The 7,043-nt window shown below is 45.2% G+C and overlaps 1 non-coding gene across 1 annotated transcript; it reads left to right on the top strand.

Moving 5' to 3' along the window:
* The first annotated feature begins 4,964 nt into the window (after window positions 1-4,964).
* TRNAR-GCG lies at window positions 4,965-5,036 on the top strand. The gene has a single exon. It is a non-coding gene; the product is annotated as a tRNA-Arg (tRNA).
* Window positions 5,037-7,043: the final 2,007 nt, after the last annotated feature.

Below are 7,043 nucleotides of genomic sequence, written 5' to 3'. Positions count from 1 at the left end.
GTACATCACTCTTCAAAGCTGGTTGGGGCAATTTTATTCTTAGTGAGCTAAACAAAAACATACCTAGGCTGTGTGTTTGTTGATAAACAGAAAGCTGTGCTGCCCAAATGCCAAATTTTTGCTAATGATAGTTTCTTCTAAATATAATGTTTTGGGTGGGAGGATAAAACCCCACCTTGGCTTAGGTGGTAAAGCGTCTGCCTGCAATATGAGAGACCTGGGTTCAATCCCTGGGTCAGGAAGATCCCTTGGAGAAGAAAATGGCAACCCACTCCAGTACTCTTACCTGAAAAATCCCATGGATGGAGGAGCCTGGTAGGCTACAGTCCACAGGGTAACAAAGAGTTGGACACGACTGAGTGACTTCGCTTTCTTTCTTTCTTCTCCCCTCAATAAATAAATAAATAAAATAAAAAATAACGAAACTAAAAAAAGAAAGAAAGAAAAGAAAAATTTAAGGAGCAACACTGTTGCTGACCCTTTTTGTGGTCCTGTGAGTGAAAATCACTGTTTCTGACTCTTTGCGACCCTATGGACTATACTATACAGTCCATGGAATTCTCCACGTAAGAATACTGGAGTGGGTAGCCTTTCCCTTCTCCAAGGGGTTTTCCCAACCCAGGGATCAAATCCAGGTCTTTCACGTTGCAGGCAGATTCTTTACCAGCTGAGCCACAAGGGAAGCCCAAGAATACTGGAGTGGGTAGCCTGTCCCTTCTCCAGCAGATCTTCCCCAACCAGGAATCAATCTGGGGCCTCCTGCATTGCAGGTGGATTCTTTACCAACTGAGCCAGCAGGGAAGCTCTTTTGTGGTCCTGGCTCTAAGCTATTACACGGAAAAACCTTCCAAGGGATAAATGATTGAAACAAGAAGGTTTTTTTTCAGTTACATTTTCTGTAGGCATTACATTTTAATTTCATTTTTCTCATTGCTTTGGTTGCCATGGTACCTTATGAACATCAGCTAGACCCGGACTTTTAGGTTTCCCCTACTCATTCAACTGATGGAAAGCTAAAAAGGACATGAGGATTTGAGTCCCTTCCTAACTCCTCACAGTGGCTGGGTGCAGAGCCCGAGTGGTACCCAGGAGTACCAGGGATCTTCCCTGGTGCTTTTAAGAAATGCTTTGGGAATGCGTGGCTAATGCGTGGCCAGGAAGAAGAGGTGTCTTATCATGATACTAGGACTTCCCTGCCCTGGTCTTTCTTTAAAAATTGAAGTACAGTTGCTTTACAATATGCTAGTTTCAGATGAGCAGCAAAGTGATTCACACACACACATATATATTCTTTTCCAGATTCTTTTCCATAATAGGTTATTACAAAATCCTGAATATAGATCTCTGTGCCATGTAGTATATCCTTGTTGTTTAGCTATTTTATGTATAATAAACGTGTGTATGTTAATCCCAAACTCCTATTTATCTCTCCCCATCACCTTCGGTAACCGTAAGTTTGTTTTCTATGTTTGCGAGTCTTTCTATTTTATAAATAAGTTCATTTATATCACTTTTTAAGATTCCACATATCAGTGATATGAGATTTTGTCTATCTCTGTCTTACTTCACTTAATATGATAATTTCTAGGTCCATTCATGTTGCTGCAATCGGCATAATTCCATTCTTTTTTTTTTTATGACTGAGTAGTATTACATTGGAGAAGGCGATGGCACCCCACTCCAGTACTCTTGCCTGGGAAATCCCATGGATGGAGGAGCCTGGTAGGCTGTAGTCCATGGGGTCATGAAGAGTCGCATACGACTGAGCGACTTCACTTTCACTTTTCACCTTCATGCCTTGGGGAAGGAAATGGCAACCCACTCCAGTGTTCTTGCCTGGAGAGTCTCAGGGATGGGGATTGCCGTCTGTGGTGGGCTGCCGTCTATGGGGTCACACAGAGTCGGACACAACTGACGTAACTTAGCAGCAGTATTACATTGTATGTATACCACATCTTTTTCCATTCATGTGTTGATGGACATTTAGGTTGCTTCCCTGTCTTGTTTGTGGTAAACAGTGGGTCTACTGTGAATATTGGGGTGCTTGTATCTTTTTGAATTAGAGAATTAGAGTTTTCACTGAATATATGCCCAGGAGTGGGATTTTAGGATCATATGGTAACTCTAATTTTAGTTGCTTTTGTAAAAAACAAAATTGAATTTTTTAAAAACTTTTGTCTTGTATTGAAGTACGGTTGATTAACGAATTTATCATAGTTTCAGGTGAACAGTGAAGTGACTCAGCCAGGCATACACATGTATCCGTTCTCCCCCAAACCCTCTCCCATTCAACCTGCCACATAACACTGAACAGAGTTCCATGTACTATACAGTGGGTCCTTGTGGTTATCCATTTTAAATATAGTAGTGCGTACATGCCCATCCCAAACTCCCTAACTATCTCTTCTCTCCATCCTCTCCCCCACCCCCAGCTGGCAACCATAAGCTTCTCAGAGTGTGTGAGTCCGTTTCTGTTTTGTAAGTAAGTTCATTTGTATCATTTCTTTTTAGATTGCACACGCAGGGAATGTCATATGACGTCTCTCCTTCTCTGTCTGACTTACTTCACTCAGTATGACTCTCTTTAGTCCATCCACATTGCTGCAAATGGCATTATTTCATTCTTTTTTATGGCTGAGTAATATTCCGCTGTGTATATGTACTACATCTTTTCTATCTATTTCACTGTAAAATGAAAACTGGCGGTGTTAGCTGCTCAGGCATGTCCGACTCTTTGTGACCCCATGGACTATATAGCCCGTCAGGCTCCTCTGTCCATAGAATTCTCTAGGCAATCTTACTGGCTGTGCTGGGCTAAGCTGTTTCAGTCATGTCCAACTCTTTGCAACACTATAAACCGTGTCTCACCAGGCATCTCTGTCCATGGGATTCTTCAGGCAAGAAAACTGGAGTGAGTAGCTATTCCCTTCTCCAGAGGATCTTACCAACTCAGGGGTTGAACCTGGTCACTTGCAATGCATTGCAGGAAGATTCTTCACCATGCGAGCCACCAGGGTCATTGCAAGCAGTATTGCAGTGAACACTGGGGTCCGTGTTTGGTTTTGGGTTATGTTTTTCCCCAGATAAATGCCCAGGAGTGGGATTGCAGAGTCACACAGTAGCTCTGCTTTTGGTTTTTGCGGGACCTCCATACTGTTCTCCATGTAGCTGCACCAATTTGCCTTCCCACCAACAGTGCAGGAGGGTCCTTTTTCTCCACATCCTCTCCAGCATTTATTATTTATAGGCTTTTTAATGATGGCCATTTTGACATGTGAGGTGAGTGACACCCCACTGGAGTTTTGATTTGCATTTCTCTAGTAATTAGCTGGAGAAGGAAATGGCAACCCACTCCAGTATTCTTGCCTAGAGAACCCCAGGGACAGAGGAGCCTGGTGGGCTGCCATCTATGGGGTTGCACAGAGTCGGACACGACTGAAGCGGCTTACCAGTAATTAGCTATATTGAGCATCTTGCAAACGGTGCTACTGAGAAGAGATTAATTTTCAAAATATACAAACATCTCGTACAGTTTACTATTAAAAAAAAACCCAAACAACTCAGTCAAAAATGGGCAGAAGACCTAAATAGACATTTCTCCAAAGAAGTCATGCAGATGGCCAACAAGCATGTGAAGAAGATGCTCAATATCCACCTCAGTCTTGACAGAGAGGGGAGAGTATAGGAGGGGCCTGGGTGTGGTTTCTGGGGTCACTGCTGCCTCAGTCACTGCCCGTGAGATTCCCCAAACTGTTTCTGTACTCCATAGGGTGTGGCCAGAGGTAAATTTTCCCACTTAGGCTTGTAAAAATATAAGTGCATTCAAATGCTCTTCAGCTTGAAACCATAAGAAGCAGGAGGAGGCTTACAGAAGATTGTGGAATTTGAAGCATTCAGGAAAAACAAAAACAAAAAATACTGCAGCCAAAGCATGAAGCACAGGACCCTGTAACACTGCCCTTTTAAATGATCTGACCACCCTTATGATAACATGGGAGTCCTTCCTGCAGCTCTTGAAGCTCCAAAGACCCCTTGGAAATTCTGCTCCTCACCTCCCATCACACTTAAACTGCTTCACCAGTATCTATCTCATTTATTGTGTATGAGCTCTGGACAGGAAGGGACCATGTTTTTCTCATTCACAGCATTAGCCTGAGGGCTGAGCAGAGCTCCTGACGTCCAGCAGGTGAGCAGTCACTGTTCGTTGGATGAGGGGACAGGATTGGATGACTTCTCCAGTTGACTGGATTCGTGGACAAATACCTGCAGTCACCAGCATGGGGGAGAGCTCAGATCCTGCCTGGGGCCAGACCACGATTTTCTGGAAAGGAACTCAGAGGACTTGCTGGGCTGACTCTGTGTGCACGGTCACCCAGGGAGTAGACAGTTCAGCATGCCCAGAATGACAAGGAAGCTGAAGTTTCTTTCTGGTTGATTTATCTAAGTACTCATGGCAGAAATGGCCTCACCGGGCCTGGTCTCCACCAGGTGTAACTGGGTGAAAATTGGCCTCATTTCTTTGCTTTTTGTAGAACAGAGTTTTGTCTATGCTCCTTCTTGGGTGTTTATGTTGGGGTGGGTTGAGGTCAGGTAATACTGCCCCCCAAAGAGTCGAAGAGCAGCTGCTGTAAATCACTGAACGGGCCAGTGACAGCCCTTCACCTCTGTCCCCAGCTCTGCAGGTTCCCCTCTGCCCGTGGACCCCTCTGCTCAGACGGGCGTTGTCATCCACTTCAGGTGGTCCGGGGGAAGCAGAGCCGGCCTATGGCAGCCGGGATCCATTAGATGGCTGTATTGCATTTCTTTCTACTAACAGAGGTTTCTTCTCCCAGTGCACATGCAGAGCGCTGTGTCTCCCTGGGAGGGAGGCAGCTTCCCCAACACCAGGGAAACCAGGGAGCAGCTTTCCGGCAGATCTGCACGGAGCGCTGTGGTTCTGATCTCCTCACACTTCTCTAGGGGCTTCCCTGGTGGCTCAAATGGTAAAGCATCTGTTTGCGATTCAGGAGACCCAGGTTCGATCCCTGGGTTGGGAAGATCCCCTGGAGAAGGAAATGGCAACCCACTCCAGTACTCTTGCCTGGAAAATCCCATGGATGGAGGAGCCTGGTAGGCTACTGTAGCCTCCACGCAAAGAGTCGGACACGACTGAGCAACTTCACTTTCACTTTCACACTCACAGACTTCTCTGGCAGTCAGTGTGAAGATGTGCTGGAACTTTCCTCTGGAACACAGCTGTGGTCTCTTGGCTTCCAGACCACACGGACACAGTGTGGGCTGATGCAGAGATGCTGGGCTAGCTGTCAGGAAAGACTTGGGTTTGTCCCCGCTCTTACAAAGCCTGGCAGTGGGGAGGCTGTGGTTCACGTGTATCCACTCTTCTCCTCCCCCGTCCACCCTTGTCCTGGCTCATAGGCGTGGGGTATCCTTCCCGGGGTTCTGGACTTGCCCAGATGTCTGGGTTTGGCCAATGGACGGTGGTCATGGCAGGATGCTAGTTAAAAGCTGAGGGTCTAAGGATTCTCACTGCCCACTACCCTTCTATTCCATCAGTCATGAGAAGATCTTGCCCAGGGCAGTTTCTAGAACCCCCAGAGAGGACACAGCCCACAGGATGACCAGTCAACCTGCACACTTGTGAGCAAGAAATAAGTGTTTGCTGCTGTAAGCCATTGAGCCCTGGGGTTATTTGGGCATTATTGCAGCATTGTTATTATTGCAATAACCAGATCATTACATTATTTGGTTAATGTAAAGGCTTTGAAGTTCCCTAATTTTAGGGGGCTGGAGGGGTCTGAGGTATGATTTGTGTAAATACAATAAACAGATCTTACTATTCTTATTGAATTTAATGGACTCGACACTCATGTATCAGGGACATGGACTCAAGTCATTTCCATCCCAGATAAACTACTGATCATTTTCTATCCCTCTAGCAAGCCCCCTCACGTCTCTTTCCAGAAATTCTGTCCTCACACTAGGAGCAGCCCGTTCCCGAGTTCTAGCCCTACACTTTAGTTTTACCTGTTCTTGGATTTTGTGCAGTATAGTTTCTTAGTGTCTGGCTTCTTTTGAGCAGCATAGTGTCTTTAAAGGAGTCATCCATGTGGTACGAATACAGTTTGTTCTTTTTTATTACTTTCTAGTATCTCATTATCAAAGAAGGCAATGGCGCTCCACTCCAGTACTCTTGCCTGGAAAATCCCGTGGTTGGCGGAGCCTGGTAGGCTGTGGTCCATGGGGTCGCTAAGAGTCAGACACGACTGAGCAACTTCACTTTCACTTTTTGCTTTCATGCATTGGAGACGGAAGTGGCAACCCACTCCAGTGTTCTCGCCTAGAGAATCCCAGGGACGGGGGAGCCTGGTGGGCTGATGTCTATGGGGTCGCACAGAGTTGGACACGACTGAAGTGACTTAGTAGCAGCAGCATCGGTATCTCATTATATGAGTGTACCACAATACACTACAATTTGTTTCTACATTTCCCTGGTGACAGACAATCGGGTTGATTCTGGGTTTGCACTATGCTGAATTAAGCCGCTTTGTGTGAGCACTGGTTTCCATTTCTCCTGTTAAATGGCTGGAATTCCTGGGTTATAGGGCAAATGCTCTCCAAATTGGTTAAGTCCTCTTACCTTTGATTAACAATATATTGTATCATAGTTCCAACGCCTTTACATGCTTGGCGACATGGCATTTCCAATCTTTTTAATTTTAGATCTTCCAGTGGATGTGTAATGGCATCTGACTGCGGTTTTATTTTTCATTTCCCTGGTGACCAATGGGAGAGAGTATCTTTTCCTCTTTTCATTGTCCATTACTGTGTTTTCTTTGATGTGTCTGCTTAAGTCCTTTGCCCAGTTTTCACACTGGATTTTTTTTTTTTGGGGGGGGTGTCTTATTATTGAGTTGTAAGAGTTCTTTGTATCTTCTAGATACAAGTCCTTTATCACTTAGGTGCATTGCAAATATTTGCCCCTAGATTGTTCTATCAATAACTGAGCTAACACTGACATCTCTTACTGTGAATTTGTCTATTCC

The sequence above is a fragment of the Cervus elaphus genome, chromosome 23 (genome assembly GCF_910594005.1).
Source record: "Cervus elaphus chromosome 23, mCerEla1.1, whole genome shotgun sequence".
Taxonomy (NCBI): Eukaryota; Metazoa; Chordata; class Mammalia; order Artiodactyla; family Cervidae; genus Cervus; species Cervus elaphus.
This window is presented reverse-complemented; position numbering and strand designations above follow the sequence as displayed.